The 16,243-nt window shown below is 44.8% G+C and overlaps 1 long non-coding RNA gene across 1 annotated transcript; it reads right to left on the reverse strand.

Moving 5' to 3' along the window:
- Positions 1-9,951: 9,951 nt before the first annotated feature.
- LOC110517222 lies at positions 9,952-15,706 on the reverse strand. Its single transcript, XR_002472529.2, has 3 exons — positions 15,338-15,706; positions 11,690-11,878; positions 9,952-10,762 (listed from the first exon to the last, which is right to left on the reverse strand). It is a non-coding gene; the product is annotated as an uncharacterized LOC110517222 (long non-coding RNA).
- Between the last annotated feature and the right edge of the window lie 537 nt (positions 15,707-16,243).

Consider the following 16,243-nt stretch of genomic DNA (forward strand, 5'->3'; position numbering starts at 1 on the left):
TGTTGTATCCTGTGACTCAACACTTATTAAAAGTGTTCATTTGAATCCTTCAGCTTTACAGTGACGAATTTGAAACAAGAATGAGTCTTCGTTTTACTTCAAACAATCCCATTTTAAGCTTTCAGGAAGCACCTAGTACATTAAGGCACCACTGGGCTGGTTTGAGAACGTTCCCTGAGGCTATTCAGGTGAATATGACAACTCACCGTCCTGCTGTCAACTGTTACCTTTTCCCCTGCCAATAGTGCCATGTCCCGCCAATTGTATCATACCTCCTTTGTTAAAAAAACGTACCCTACTCTCTTTATTCTCATCCCCCTCCCACCCACCCCCTCCCCTACCCAAGAAGAGTTTGGGGAAGCCCCCCTTTCCCCCTCACACCCCCCATGCATCCCGCAGAAATCAGGAGAGATTCGAAATTAGGAAGGGGGATTAAGCCCTACTCCGTAACCCCCCGCCCCATAATCCACCAAAACAATGCTTTCTAACGTAGAGCGAGAGGTCGGGAGGCGTGGGTAAATACTCTCTGTCGGTTACTCCTTATGGTTGCTTTCCCTCGGAAAAGACGCACATACAGGCAGCTCGTTTAGTTTCCAGTACGACCCCCTTTTTCATAATCCTCTATAGTATAGCGTAATGAGGTAACAGGGGAGATGGGTGTAATATGCGCTAATAGGGTCGACGGGAGCTGATTTTATTGGGATCAGCATTGGCACAAGGGCGTTGGTAACTTGGGCGCTGTGAAGCTGTATTGTTAATTGCAATGGTGGTTTCGACATCAACCATAACAACACAAGCCCCGTCAATGATGATGAGAAGGAGGTGGATTACAATAATATTACTGATGACCAATGATGTAAGACAGTGGCTATGCAATGAAATAGGGGCCCTGTTTTAAATATGTCAACGAGCTATAGCAGGCCATGGGATGCACTTTTAATTCCATCACTATGTCAAGTTTTATTAAAGCCCATTTGTCACAAAGAGAGAGAGAGGAAGAGAGAGGGAAAGAGAGAGAAAGAGAGGGAGAGAAAGGCATAGAGGAATTGATTTGCTGGGGGTAATAATGGGGATAGGAAGAGTGATTTGCTGGGGGTAATAATGGGGATAGTAGTGGAAGGGGGAGGGTGTTTTGGCTTGCGTGGGGGTAGGGTAGAGTGAGGAGAGATGTGTTGGCATCACCTTAGGGAGTGGGCCTGAGAGGGGAAGAGAGAAAGGGACAGAGATGAGGAGAGAGGGGCTCACCAGGAGAGATTAATGATGGAACAGGGGTACTCAGGACAAGGGGGACCAACGCCCACCAAGTCCCTCTACCCCTCCATCCCACCAGCCCAGCCACAAATCCCCACCCCACTCCACCCCACCTCCATGCCCATTTGTTACTGTCTTTGGAGTCCATCAAGGCTTAACATTGTGCCCCTTGATTTTCCTCGAGTTCCAGGCAGAAAAACTAGACAGCACATCTAAACCCATCAGCTCTTTGGTCCCCTCAGCTCAGACACACACACTGATTATTAATTGCCTTGATTCAAGCCTAATTATGCTCCCTCACTTCTCGAAACAAGGAAGGAAATTCCTTCAGATCAGCTACAATGAGCGTTGTGTTGTTCAGACCCAAGCGTTCACATCGCTTGTGTCTGTAATGTTAGCACTTTTTGATGTGTTCAACGTTAACAGGATTAATAACGGCGTCACGTCAGCCATTTTGAATTAGTAGACCTTGCTTGTGCGGAGTGAGCATTTATTTGTTTTCGCATGAAACACAGGCTGGGCTTTATGGAAGGATATGTGTGTGTGTGTGTGTCCGTGCATGTGCGCATGGCTTTGAGTGTATGCGCCCAGTTCCCTGGCCACCTTCCTATCTCCCTGCTTTCTGCATGTGTGTGTGTGTGGCAGTCACTTTCCCTTTCCCTGTCAGAACGCTTAGACTTGGCGCAGGGTTCTGATGTGCCATCAAAGTCTCCTACACCCCCCCCCCCCCCCCCCCCCCCCCATCCTCATCCCTTGTCATATCCTGCCTAACCCACGCGCCCCCCAGGACCCCCAATCTACCTCCAATCAAAAGGAAATGAAATGATTCATTATGTCTCCCTCCCATCTCATCATGTAAAAACATTAAATATAAAAGAAAGAGAAGTGGTTCGAACTTCGAACACTTTTATAATGCCTTCCTCCTCCCGGTTCAGACCGAATAGTACATGACGGGAGGAGAGGAGTAAAATGAAGTGTGACAACATATGAATTTCAAATTTCCGCGGAGACATCAAAGTGTGCCATCCCGGGTGCCTCCCGACAAGGACACTTTCGGATTTTTAATTCCGTCCCCTGATTGTATCGTGGGGCCCTCACAAAGAATGGGAGCTGCCACGCTGCCAATGAGTGGCATCAGGCAGGGAGAGATAGAGACGGAGTAGAGAGAGGAGAGGGGGAGGCGGTAGAAGAGAGGGAGAAGAGAGGGAGAGAGATCATAGGGGGGTAAGAAGAGGAGACGGAGGAGGAGGAAGGAGAGAAGAAAGGGGAAGCTCCTCCAAACATGGACGGCCTGGCTCTTTGTTGTCGAAGCGATCACAGAGCTTCTTTCATCAGACTGAGAGAGGACGAGAGCAAGAGAGAGCTCTCCACTCCTCCACTCCTCTCCGTTTGGGTGATGGGGACAGGGAGGGAGAGGAGGGGGGCAACAGTGCACCCCTCACACACACACACATTACAGTCCAAGGCTCTTCTCCCAAGGACTTACTCTCATGTTGAAGAATTACAAAGGCAATACGTCTGGGCCTACGTGTGTGTTGTGTGTGCGTGCATGCGTGTGTGTGTCTCTGTGAACGTATACATTTGTGTACTGTATATGCTTGAATGTAATATCTGTTGATCTTCACCACCAAACATGGTTTGGCACCGATATAAACTCTGCTCTGGGATGATAAACATTGTTTAAGTCAAAATTTCCACGAGGCTTCTGCATTTCCTGGCTGTGCAGGGATAGCAGACCATAGAATTGGAATTAGTACCCTCAATATGGCGGACATGTAGCAGACGAATGCTTCTGTATAATTGCCTTGGAGGGTCTCAGCAAGACTCAATGAGGCCTCAATCAGATCAAGCATTAACCACTGATAGCCGACTCCCACATAGCTGATATTTTGATGTGTCGAAGGTGTAACTGCATTGGAGCTGTCAAATCGGTGAGCAGCTGCTCTTGATCATTGTCAGGAAGCTACACCAGAATGAGAAAGTGTAGGCTAAATAGACATTAATGACGCTCAAATAGAAAATCATTCAACGAAATAATGAGGATTTCTATCAGCCTAATCTAGGTGTAGATTACATCTCACATTCCAGTGTCCGAACACGTTAACAAGGCTACATGGGATTTCTCTTAATGTGACTCCGTGCAGCCAATGGCAATGTTCGCTTTAGGTATAATGCCGGGAGCCGCATGTGGATTTGACAGCTCTAACGCAGTTCCACCTCCGACAAAACAACCGCTATGCGGATGTCGGCTAAAACGTATCCGATTGAATCGAGCCCTGAATTGCAGTCAGAAAGTATGGAATCTCCAAATCACCTTGCATCTCAAACAACTCCTCGCTGTGTGATGAAGATTAGCGATTCTGTGCCTTGCTCAAACCCGCTAACAGACTGGATACATTTAGTCAATATTGGAGACCAATCATTTTTGGCTTCTTTGTTTTCTTTATTCGACTTGAAAACAACAAAGAACATTTTCTGTACACCTTATGTCATGTTTTTTTGGTTCAATGTCACAACATAAATATAATCAAAACCCTGATGAATCATCAAAACGGTGAAGCGTGGGATGATGAATAGTGGGATGTGGGGGAAATGTGACAGAAAGCAGCTGTGGGAACATGGATCCAGTTCAAAGCGGTGAAGCTCCGTCAGTTTAAGATTTTGCTCTGTTTGAAGAAGAACTCAAAACAGTCAAATGAGTACTATTAATCACAAGCGGATGAAGTGAGAGAGTTTGCAGGATGAGAGAGAGCAGAAGTATGTGGCCGAGTGCCTGTAGGCCTCATAGGCTTTACCTGGGTGCGTGTGGGGTTGGCGGCATCTCACTAGCGAGCACACCTGGGTTTTTAATTGCTGGGGGGGGGGGGGTGACCGTACTGTGCGGTGCGGTGCAAGAGCATTTGTGATGTCCACCCCATACAGCAGTCATGATCACAAATCTGATGAAATCTTATCACGTTTCTTCCCTGAAAAGTTTGCAACACGTGTAAGTCTCCTCACAGGCCTCGTACCCCTGGCATTTCTTTCCAGGTGCAATGTAAAACTGCAAGTCTATATGGTAATCCGTACAACATTATGTTTTGCCTTAGATTACATCAAATGGTCCTTATAAGAGCAACAGATGATGAGACAGCAGAAACGACTATTTGAGTGTTGAGGTTATTTCTCTCTCTGTGTGTGATGTTCCTATGCAATAAAATATTATCCTTATTGTCCAGACACACATGAAATGACACACACACACACATGCACAAACAAACGCACAAACACACACACACAACAAATTGTGTAGAAAGAAAACCATGAAATTAGGAAGGGGGTCAGTTCTGCCCATATCCCCCACCTCCACCACCCTCTACCCCCAAAACACTCCCACCCACTCCTCCTTTCCCTGTCGCCCAGTCGTCCCAGAGAGAGAAAGCTGTGGAGGGGTGCAGAAGCAGCTGGGAGACGCTGAGCCACAATGGCCCTTCAGGGGGAGACAGCCTTAATCCCTCCCCCGTCCCACAGCGACACTGAAAGGAGAGCTGTCACTCAAACACGGGCACCCTCGGGTCTCTGAGATGGGCGCACCGTTAGGATTCTCGGATTTAGGATTTACCTTCCACCCCCCCTAACCGCCCCATCCCCTTCCTCGTCTTCCTCCTGCTCTTAGGCAGCTGGATAAAACCCACCACCAGACTGTATTGTACATTTTGTGTGTGTGTGTGTGTGTGTGTGTGTGTGTGTGTGTGTGTGTGTGTGTGTGTGTGTGTGCATGCGTGCGTGCGTGCGTGCGTGCAAGAGAGAGAGAGAGAGAGAGAGAGAGAGAGAGTGCGAGAGAGAGAGCACAGTATATGAAATGCAATCTTTGGTTTGAACATCCCTTTGAACATTTTGATAAATACAAGAAATGTAACTAATTAAAAATGATAGTGTGACGGGTTAAAATAGATTTTATTTAAATATTTCTTTATTTGGATGCTTTGCATAGTCATTACACGGATTTAAATAATGCATTACAATACATGATATTACTGTAACACATTGTCAATTCAAATGAGTAGTTCATTAATGGAATTCAATGAAGCAGCATTAGGCTATATCATTCAAACTGCTACAGCATAGTGAAGAGCCTTCGGATGTATTTTCTGTGAGTGTTTAGTAGCACACAGTGACACACACACACACACACAGTGAACACTTATTTTAAGGTGTCAGTCTGTAATGTTCCCTGGCAGTGAGTGGCTGTGTGTGTGTGTGTGTGTGTGTGTGTGTGTGTGTGTGTGTGTGTGTGTGTGTGTGTGTGTGTGTGTGTGTGTGTGTGTGTGTGTGTGTGTGTGTGCGCGCGCGCACACCTGATCAGTGCACAACTCATCACACAGAGAGAGAGAGAGAGAGAGAGAGAGAGAGAGAGAGAATGCCTTCAGCCACTATTATCACCATCATGTCTTCAGTGTGTGTCCGTGTGATGGTATGAGGGGGATATTTGTGTGTTTGTGTGTGTATCTCTGTGTATGGACCTAAGTATATCAGCCTGTAAGAGATGATGAGTATAAAGGCATTGGCGACAGGGGGAAGCTGCTTCCTCCCAGGCCCATCTAGCCTGAGTCCAGCCTTCCCTCCCTCCCCGTGGTTCTGGAGGAGTGGCTGCCATCCATTACCCAGGGCTGGAGCAGCTAACAGAGCCGGCTGCCATCCATTACCCAGGGCCGGAGCAGTTAACAGAGCTGGCTGCCATCCATTACCCAGGGCTGGAGCAGTTAACAGAGCTGGCTGCCATCCATTACCCAGGGCTGGAGCAGTTAACAGAGTGGCTGCCATCCATTACTGAGGGCTGGAGCAGTTAACAGAGCTGGCTGTCATCCATTACCGAGGGCTGGAGCAGTTAACAGAGTGGCTGCCATCCATTACCCAGGGCTGGAGCAGTTAACAGAGTGGCTGCCATCCATTACCCAGGGCTGGAGCAGTTAACAGAGTGGCTGCCATCCATTACCCAGGGCTGGAGCAGTTAACAGAGTGGCTGCCATCCATTACCCAGGGCTGGAGCAGTTAACAGAGCCAGCTGCCATCCATTACCCAGGGCTGGAGCAGTTAACAGAGTGGCTGCCATCCATTACCCAGGGCTGGAGCAGTTAACAGAGTGGCTGCCATCCATTACCCAGGGCTGGAGCAGTTAACAGAGTGGCTGCCATCCATTACCCAGGGCTGGAGCAGTTAACAGAGTGGCTGCCATCCATTACCCAGGGCTGGAGCAGTTAACAGAGCCAGCTGCCATCCATTACCCAGGGCTGGAGCAGTTAACAGAGTGGCTGCCATCCATTACCCAGGGCTGGAGCAGTTAACAGAGTGGCTGCCATCCATTACCCAGGGCTGGAGCAGTTAACAAAGCTGGCTGCCATCCATTACCCAGGGCTTGAGCAGTTAACATAGCGGCTGCTCCGGGACACGGGAGAGGGATGGTTTCAGTGGGTCTGTATCGTTAATTTACTATACTGTCAAGACCAGTGTGTGTGTGTGCGTGCGCGTGCGTGTGCGTGTGTGTGTGCGCGTGTTTGTGAGAGTGAGTGAGAAAGAGAGAGAGAAAGAAAGAAAAAAAGAAAGAGAAAGAGAGAGACGGTGTGTGGGGGGGGGGGGGGGCAGTGCGTGTGTGCATACATGCGTGTTTGTGTGCGTGTGATTATGTGATAGATCCATCCCTGTGTGTGATGTCAAATCACCCATAAGTAACCACGATAATAAAGCAGTAAAGGATATATGAATCAATGAATGGATGAAGATTAATTAAGATGAAGTAATACTATAAAGTCTGAGCACAATGTGTCTGAGAAAAGAATGAACAGTATATATGAATTCAAGCCTTCCAGATGCGCAGAAATATAAAATGAGTCAACACGCTACCAGATTTAGACTTTAGAAAACTGACACGAAGCATATGTACACTTCATATTTAATGTCTCCCCCTCCATCACAAACCAAACCACAGAGCAGCCCTCCACGGCAAAGCCCACCGCAGAGCAAGTTTTAATGGTAAATCAACAAAGCCCCACATGAAAGAAAGGCTAGCTTTCCAGTTTGCAGGCTGAGGAATTATTCATCAATGATGTAGCGGGCACTGCAGGCCAAAAACCTGCAGCAGTGCTCCCTTTTAATTGCCAGAAAATGACTGTAAATGATATGGGTAGAGGGGGCAAAAAGGGAAAGCCGGGACCGGGGAGCTAAACAGACGAAGCCCCCACAATTCTGAATTTCCAAGGGGCTCCCAGATAGATAAAACTGTGTGGTAATCAGAGTGAAGTGTCTCTCCCTTCCCTTCCCCCCAAAATGGAGAGGAAAAAAAACGCCATCAAAAAAGGAGTTGAGGGATGGAGGGATTAGGGTGGTGAGAGACTTTACTACGCTCTTTTTGTGCTCGGAACCTGCAGGATTAGAGATAACAAATGTTAGGGAAGGACGCGCACCTGCTGTGAGGGAGAGGGGCGAAAGGGGCGAGGGAGCGCACCCCCGCTTAAACTGCAAGAGTGGGCTTTGGTGCCCCTGTGCCAAATGAAAGGAAGGGAGGAGAGGAGAGGGGGGAGAAGAGGAGGGGGAGGAGAAGAGGGAGAGGATGAAGGAGAAGTAGAGAATGAGCTGGGGAAAAAAATGGAACGAATACAAAGTCAAATTTGTAATTGTCAAACGGATCAAAGAATATGGATTTGTTGTATGGGGGTAGGCGTACCCCCAACATACTTGAGCTTGGACGTGAGCTTCAATAACTGATGTGCTTCTATGTGGGACCCATCAGCCCATGTGTATTATCTATGTGTAATAACCCCTTAATTAATCAATCTTTCGATCAAACAAAGAACAGAAACATCCCATATCCTCTCTAACCTTCTCTCTTCAACTCTCCTCTCCTCCTTTTTTCCTCCCTCCTCCCTTTCGTCAGTCCCTCCATCTTGTTCCGCTCTCCTCCCTCTCTCTGGGTCATGTGGGGCTGAAATTGCAGCTGGGGCCTAGGAACCTCCCCCTGTGCTATCATAAGTGACCCTGGCACAGGCAGCACTCAGACTGGTCAATCAACAATTAAAAGCAGTCTGTAGCCACTAACTCAATTCAGCCGGCTGGCTTAGTGCCTTGATGTGGCCCCGGCACGTACACAGGCCAGACAGCAGAGAGACAGGCTGGCTGGTCAGTGCCTTAGCCATGACCCCTTGTTTGGTAAGGGCAAAAACGTTGGGTTACTCCTACACTCACTCCTATATTTAACATTGTTTTAACCCTCTAGGTGTGTTGAAAACACAACAACTACAACAGCCTGAGCACACGACTAGAGGTTTGCTCATTTTACCATACCCTCATGCTCAGGTCGCGACCCCTGTTACTAGTTTGTCGGCATATGGAGATGTACTGCCGGCTGCACTTCCACCTAAGGTTTCGACCCCAGCGTGCCCTCAATACTCAGCTTGACCTTTTGTTTTCCGGACTTAATTCATTTAGTGGGTGGTGCATTTAAAAGTGAGAGCCACCTGCTAGCTCCCACACACAAATGGATGCACACACATACCAACACGCTAGCGTATGCAAGTAGGCACACACAGACTTACACAAATGAATGTGCTCACACACACACACACACACGCTTCAGTTGCTCCATATGTTTCTCATATTCATTGTATAATCCCATTCTCTAGAAAGACTTGAAAACTACTATAAAGGCAAAAGGGAGAATAACTGCGGGGGCCGGTAAACGAAGCATAAAGACCCCAAGTGACCGAGGGGAATTATTTGGCTCCATTAAGCAAGCATTAACATGAATTACTATCTAATTAAAATTAAACAGCTCATTAATAACTTTCCAGTGGGCCTCTGACTGCAGCTAAGTTATCTGGTGAGTGCGCAGTAATGTGTGTGTGTGTGTAAGGCTGGAGTTGTCTGTTATTGTGCCAGAACCAGGAGAGTAACCAGAGGGGCAAGACTGATCACTCTACACCCCCAGAGAACCGTCTGCTGGATCAAATAAGGTCTCTCTCTCTCTCTCTCTCTCTCTCTCTCTCTCTCTCTCTCTCTCTCTCTCTCTCTCTCTCTCTCTCTCTCTCTCTCTCTCTCTCTCTCTCTCTCTCTCTCTCTCTCTCTCTCTCTCTCTCTCTCTCTCTCTCTCTCTCTCTCTCTCTCTCAGCTGCTGGGAATTACGTATTGTAAGAAGTCTACTTTATTAATGGGTTTGTTATACTGCATGTTGTAGGTTCGTTATCCCAGCTTTTATTGATGCATGTTTTTAATAAGTACAGTATTTCTTAAAGGTAAATTAAAAACAAAATGTGATCAAGATAGTGAGCCTATCTGTCTGAACATTTTAAATCCACTACTTGAACCTTTATTGACACTCAAAGGACTGTAGGGCAAAGACATCCAGCTTAAATAATATCCCTCTATAATGGTACACCAGGATCAATCTGATTAGATTATAGAAAGAGAATAACTAATAAACCAACAGACAAATAGTCGCATTACATTTATTTAACTAGGCAAGTCAGTTAAGAACAAATTCTTATTTTCAATGACGGCCTAGGCCTGTTCATGGGCAAAACAACAGATTTGAAACATTGTCAGCTCGGGGATTTGAACTTGCAACCTTTTGGTTACCAGTCCAATGCTCTAACCACTAGGCTACCCTGCCTGACATTGAAGTAGGTGTGTACACTATTGTTACATTCCACTTGTTGTCTTCCATTGTGAACAGTATCAATTGATGTTACCAACAAATAATTTTGCAATAGTCAAATGGAAAATAGTTCAGTCACATCTCATTGATTCACGTAACTTTTACAGCTTTTGTTTTTTAAAAATGTTTTCCTCACCTGTTACTAACCTCTTCTAAACTGAGAGGTTTTTCAAATTCATTTATTGGGGTACCCAAATTTCAACAGAGACACAATCCTCCTATTATAGAAAAACATATTTTGAATTGTGTACTCAAGAAAATCCACGTGTCCTCTTACTAAAATCTACAGTATATCAATATTTAAACACAGCAAACTATCTCTTTAATTGATGTAATTTGTCATAAAGTACAACATTCAACCTGCAGAAGTGAATCTATCTATTATTTTACGTCAGGTAACGTGGACTCTCTCTCTCTCTCTCTCTCTCTCCGTGAGGCCAACTTTGCGCGTTCATATTCCGGTCCAGTATGAAGAAAAGAGACAGGATGAAAGGGGAGATAGGTAGAGAGGAAGGATGGGTGGGCTGAGGGGGAGACGCAGGGCGGATGGACATTCGGCAGTGGGCAACATGCTTACACCAGCGGAGGCTGCTGAGGGGAGGACAGCTCAGCACATCAAACACATGGAAACCATGATTCTGCTCCAGCTCTAACCACAAGCCCATCCTCCCCAATTAAGGTGTCACCAACCTCCTGTGGCTTACACACATACACACGCACGTGTAGTGCGTAACAACTCAGCCCGCCGGGTGGCGTGGTATGTCCTGTTGGGGTCGTAACCTGTGTGTTGCTGAGCCTGCGTGAGACTGTGTTGTCTTCAGGCCCCTGTCAGGAGAGAAGAGGAGAGGAGAGGAGAGGAGAGGAGAGGAGAGGAGAGGAGAGGAGAGGAGAGGAGAGGAGAGGAGAGGAGAGGAGAGGAGAGGAGAGGAGAGGAGAGGAGAGGAAGTCAACACTGGCTCTGTGATGATCATATTAATGCTGCTCCAAATTGTTTCAACAAAGGGGGCGAGAGAGAGGGGAAAATCGGGGAAAGGGAGGGCAGGAAACGAGGAAAAGAGATGAATAAGGAAGTAACAAGAAGAAGAAGAAGATGATGATGAGGGCAACGATGATGACGACGGCGATGAAGACAACGATGATGATGGTAGGAAATTAAGAACGGTGTAGAATGATGCTGATCGGAGCAAAAACAAAAATAAGTGACCAACAGTGTCTTTGGGATCTAACCAACTAGGCCTTTCCTTTAACACCGCAACGTATGATTAAGCAACATCAGCACATAAAGCTGAGCAGAACTAGTCGAAAGAATAACAAAACACTACTGTACTCAGCATTTTGATAACAATGGAACCCCCTTTCCAAATCCAGGAGATTTCAAAATCCAAAGCACAACACAACCATATTTCACCAAAGGACTATAATTCGATAGACCTTTGCAGGTGGCGAGAGAGAGAGGGAGACAGTGAGAGAGAAGAAGAAGAGACGGTGATGCTGCCTAAATGTATTCAGGCGCATGCATCTCACCCCTCCAGCCCACAAGCTGTTTACCTCTCTATCAGTCAGTCTCTAAGAGAGCAGGGACTCCATCCATATTCACACAGCCACAAATTCCACTGCTTATCTCGACCAACCTTCTAAAACCTCCCTATGTTCCCCGCCGCACATACATACATACATAAACACATCTTTACGGAAGCGAGAGGCAAACCAAGAGGCACACACATCCAGGAGGGGGGAGAGGATAAGGATCACCTTTGAATTCAAAGTAGAGGATTGGGTCCCTCTGTGGACGGACAGGAAGCCACACAGGTTAGGGCTGATGGTTGAAGCCCAGGCACCAACACCCCAGCAGACAGGTAGACAGAAGCTGAGAAGGGGCTTAGGCATCCCAAGCCTGATGCTTTCAAGCCCGTCACGGAGTTAGATGGAAGGTTTGGAACTCTGAAAGTGAAGTGAAAAGTGATCCTGATATAGTAAATTGTACATTGGTTTTAATTATGTTATCGATTAGTGTTGGTGTGGGTTCTCTTGTTCCTATAATCCATTATATGATATAGGTATTCTAATACTTTGATATCCTAATGTTTGGCAAGAGACATGGGCACCTGTGCAAAGAAAGGATGTCCGTATTTTACTGTTATCTTTTACTATTGTTGTAGTATGAGATGAAACAATGATTTAATTTTAGGCATCAAGTGAGAAATTATATTCTAAACTTTGACCACCAAAATACAATTTCCCAAAATAGCTTTATTAAAAATGTAAATACTCTAATAATGGCGCCAGGTTGTTGTGTTTTATTTGTCCTTCCCTTTTGGGAAGTGGCACTAAGTGTGCAAGCGGGATATTTTGGTGCTGGCAGCTTTAAAACATGAACGACAGGAAAGGAACGGACACAAATAGACTGTTCAAATAGTGGTTGGCTGGGCACCACAGACACATCCCGAGTGGGGGGAGCGGTACCCCATTCTGTTGCGCGCGGTGCCCATCAGGGATTGAAGTTAGGAACTCTCTCCACGTCTAATTGCTCGCCGGTGCCTTTTCATGAATATTCATCCCATATCGTGTTCAGACCCCCGCCTAATTAGTATAAGAAATAGGGAGAAATCTCGCACCTTTTACCACAAGAGAAACGTTCCCCTCGCATTCTCAGGGGGATGCTGGCAGAAGCACCGAGTTCATTAGCCAAAAATGAAAGGAAAAAAGTTACCTGAAAAGCATAGGACGTTGGTCATTTACGCGCTAGGCAAATGGGCTATTGCGATCGTGTAGTCAGTGCCTATTTCGTATTTCTATCAAAAAAGAAAGACTGAAAGTGGGGGAAAGTACAATTATCTGAATTGTGGAAGTTTGTGAATAATAGATTTTTAAAAATGTTTTAATCCAAATTTAAAGGTGGCAGGTGCAACGGTCGATTGAATGACCCTCTGGAAGTGGAATAAAGGTGTGTTTAACATCAAATGCAGTGCAGGAAATTGGGTTCCTTTCTGGGACTATGCAGAGAGATGTCTAGCATACAATGTGTCTAATTTTAGGAATTTAAAATCATCATCCTCCATCTGAGTTTGAGAAAGGTATTGTTGTGAAATGGCTTTCAGAAAGCACCAGCTTCTAGGCGTAATTGTTTGGAGCAATATAACGTACTTTTGTTTTAACCTCTGAGTTTTGACATTTTTCTTCTTTTTTTGCTCATGGGCAGACAAGCATAGAGGAAATACACATATTTGACTTTGACCTTTAGAAATAGATTCAAACCTACAGTTGGCTAGGCCTGTAATTCTAGACACTGGGTGACAGTTGTTGAAAGTGCATTCCAATTGATATGTGACTGTTATCCTAAAGAGTTTTATTAGCCTATTAAAAAGACAATCCCTGAAACTTTTTAAAATGTATTTTAAAACAGAATTAGGCCTCAATGTCCTTGTTTGAATTTGTCATTTGTGTCAAAAAAAAATTGTACTTAAATATTGTGCACCAGTTGTGAATACTATAATTGTACACATATTATTTTAGATGATAAATACTGTTAGACTGTTATGTTGTGGGAGTAGGCCTTTCAGGTATTTGAATATTGATGTATTTTTGTTGTTTCATCTTTGGGAAATGCCTTCTAGGAACATGGTTAGGCTAAATTAAGAGTGGACCGGGTGGCTGTTGGCTGAGGTGCGTCCAGGTTATAATTGTATTCAAGTCGATGAGGTCCCACTTGAGGCTTTAACACGTGACTGGCAGGGAGTGCAAGGAATGCTATAAGGGATTTTTTTTTAACATTAAAAAAATATACTTCTAATATCAGCGGGCACAAGTCCAGTGGGCACAAACATCACAGGACGACATTGTTGTAGTTCATGAACACACGCGCATTTGGAAATAATGATGGTGAGTATATTGTAGACAGTGCAGAAACGAAATGCTACAGCCTACTGCTAAGATACACATGCACTTTCATCCTATTTTATACAGATAGATTGTCTATCTATTTTTCCTAAATGTTCATAGCCCAAATAGGGATACAGCATAAGTCCATTGCTTCACCATAGAGTTAGCCAACCACAATGAATGCTAACATTTCTGCATAGGCTCTTGCACTTGGACGTGACCAGACTATAAAAAAAGAGCGGTGCAAGAAAAGGGTGTCGGGAAGGATGTTTAGAAAGGGTTCAATGTGACACAAGGCAGACTATTGAAAATTGAGACTATTATTTTGGGACAGGGTCACCCGGGCTTCCTCAACTCGCATCACCATGCCTTATACTCAACTAGTCAGCTACTGAAACCCCATAATTGTGTGTTCCACTGTCTTTTTTTATGAATTCATCATATCGTGACCTCTTTTTTTTTTTTTTTACTTTTCCTGTATCGCCTATCATTCATCAGCAGTAAGATGCGTGTCATCCCTTTCAACGCTCTTTCCATAGCAACCTCGTGCATCTTAGAAAAAATTCACCTAGTTCCACACAAGGCCATATTCTTTACCAAGAGAGGGGTGAGCATCTGGATATTTTTTTCCACAGCTCCTCGAGCTGGCTGTCAAAGCACAAGAGTTGGTCTGTATGTCTGTGGCTGCCCCGGCAGCAAAAAATTACTTTTTATAGACTTGGAGACGAGAACGACTGAATGGTAACGCATCTTCATTAACTGAGGCTTGGAACTGACTCTCCGGCAGCAGTCACAACCCGACAGACAGAGTGGTCTCCAAGGGTTCAGTGATCTTTAAAGTCCTTACAAAACATCTTGCAAATGAACAAGCAAAGGCCCTTGACAGATCAACTGATATTCAGATTAATCTAAACTATTTTACTCAAGTGGAAATGTTGTATTAGGTTACTGAATGCATCAAAGCAACACACAACGCGTTTTGATATTTACATTATTTGCATATTGAATAGTCTGAAGAGGTTGTGTTTACAAGCCTATTAGATGTGTAAATATGGCCTACCTGTTATTTGGTATATTATCAAATCCAAGGTGACAAGGATAATGGCTTGATTTGACATATTAATCAGTCACTGAGCTGTAGCCTATAACACTGCTATTATTATGTTATTAATGAAAACAGACATTTCGATAACAACTAATATTGCATCCTTCTATTGGAATACATAGTAAAATATTTCACTGAATATGTTGTACATTATGAAATAAAAATTCCAGAAGTTCCTCTGTAACCTTTTAAGGATTACTAAATGGCACCTGGCCAACTCTTTGGAATTGTCTCCCCTTAGTCGATCCAAACTAAATATATAAAGGTTGGATGGGCAAAACCACGCCTTTCAAGAGATGATGACGAGCACCTGTGACCCCAAGAGCATCTTATCCACACACGCACTATATTCTTCAGTGTCGTGTCGTGCCAGAGTGAAGTAAGGACACACGTAGCAGAAAAGAGAGCAAACTTACCGTTAAATCGTGCTCTAGTCCAGGGATTGAAATGAATAAATCGTACAGTGCGTCCCACTGTAGCCTACAAACAGAGAGCAGTGCCATGTGAGAGACGAGAACAACATAAACACGCGCGTGAGATAAAAAAAAATGCATTCAGGTAAATAATTAAAATAAAGAGTGATGCCTGAAAAAGCTTACAAAAAGCTTCGGTTTTAGAAGGAGTGGAACATGCGCCTGATTGCGGAGTTTTAGGCGACTGGAACGGGAGAGATGTAAGATTTGTTTAAAGCCCCGCATTTCCATTTAAGAACGTGATTGTGTTTGCAAAGATCCCTTTCAATCTTCGCATCTCCCCCCTCTCTACCCCTCAGCGTCTCCGGGGCTGCTTTGCAATTCATAGAATTGGTAATTTGCTATTGGGACAAAACGTGAAGGGAAAAATAATCAGATCAACCGGGAGAGGAGTGCGGAAGAAGCCAAGAGGGAGAAACACAGGATTTTCACTCTAAGTTGCTGTTTAGTAAAATGCTTCGAGAGAAACGCTATAAAATACCTTCTGCTTTTCATGAGCTTTGCATATAGGTCCACATTTTTACGGGTGGTAAAATTTAACGTGATATTTGGAGATGATTTTATTTGACAACCATAACTTTTTAAGAAGGTGCTCTTATACAGTTTAGACATTTTAGTAATTTAGCAGACGCTCTTATTCAGAGCGATTTACAGTTACACGTATAACCACCATTTGAATCCAGAAACACATTACTATCCATGCCCTTGTTAATTTAGCATAATACAAAAATGTGCAGATTCATGTTACAATTTTCCAAAGCCCTATCCAATGACAAAAGTGTAAGTGCACGTGTGTGTGTGTGTGTGTGTGTGTGTGTGTGTGTGTGTGTGTGTGTGTGTGTGTGTGTG

Source organism: Oncorhynchus mykiss, chromosome 3 (genome assembly GCF_013265735.2).
Source record: "Oncorhynchus mykiss isolate Arlee chromosome 3, USDA_OmykA_1.1, whole genome shotgun sequence".
Lineage (NCBI taxonomy): Eukaryota > Metazoa > Chordata > Actinopteri > Salmoniformes > Salmonidae > Oncorhynchus > Oncorhynchus mykiss.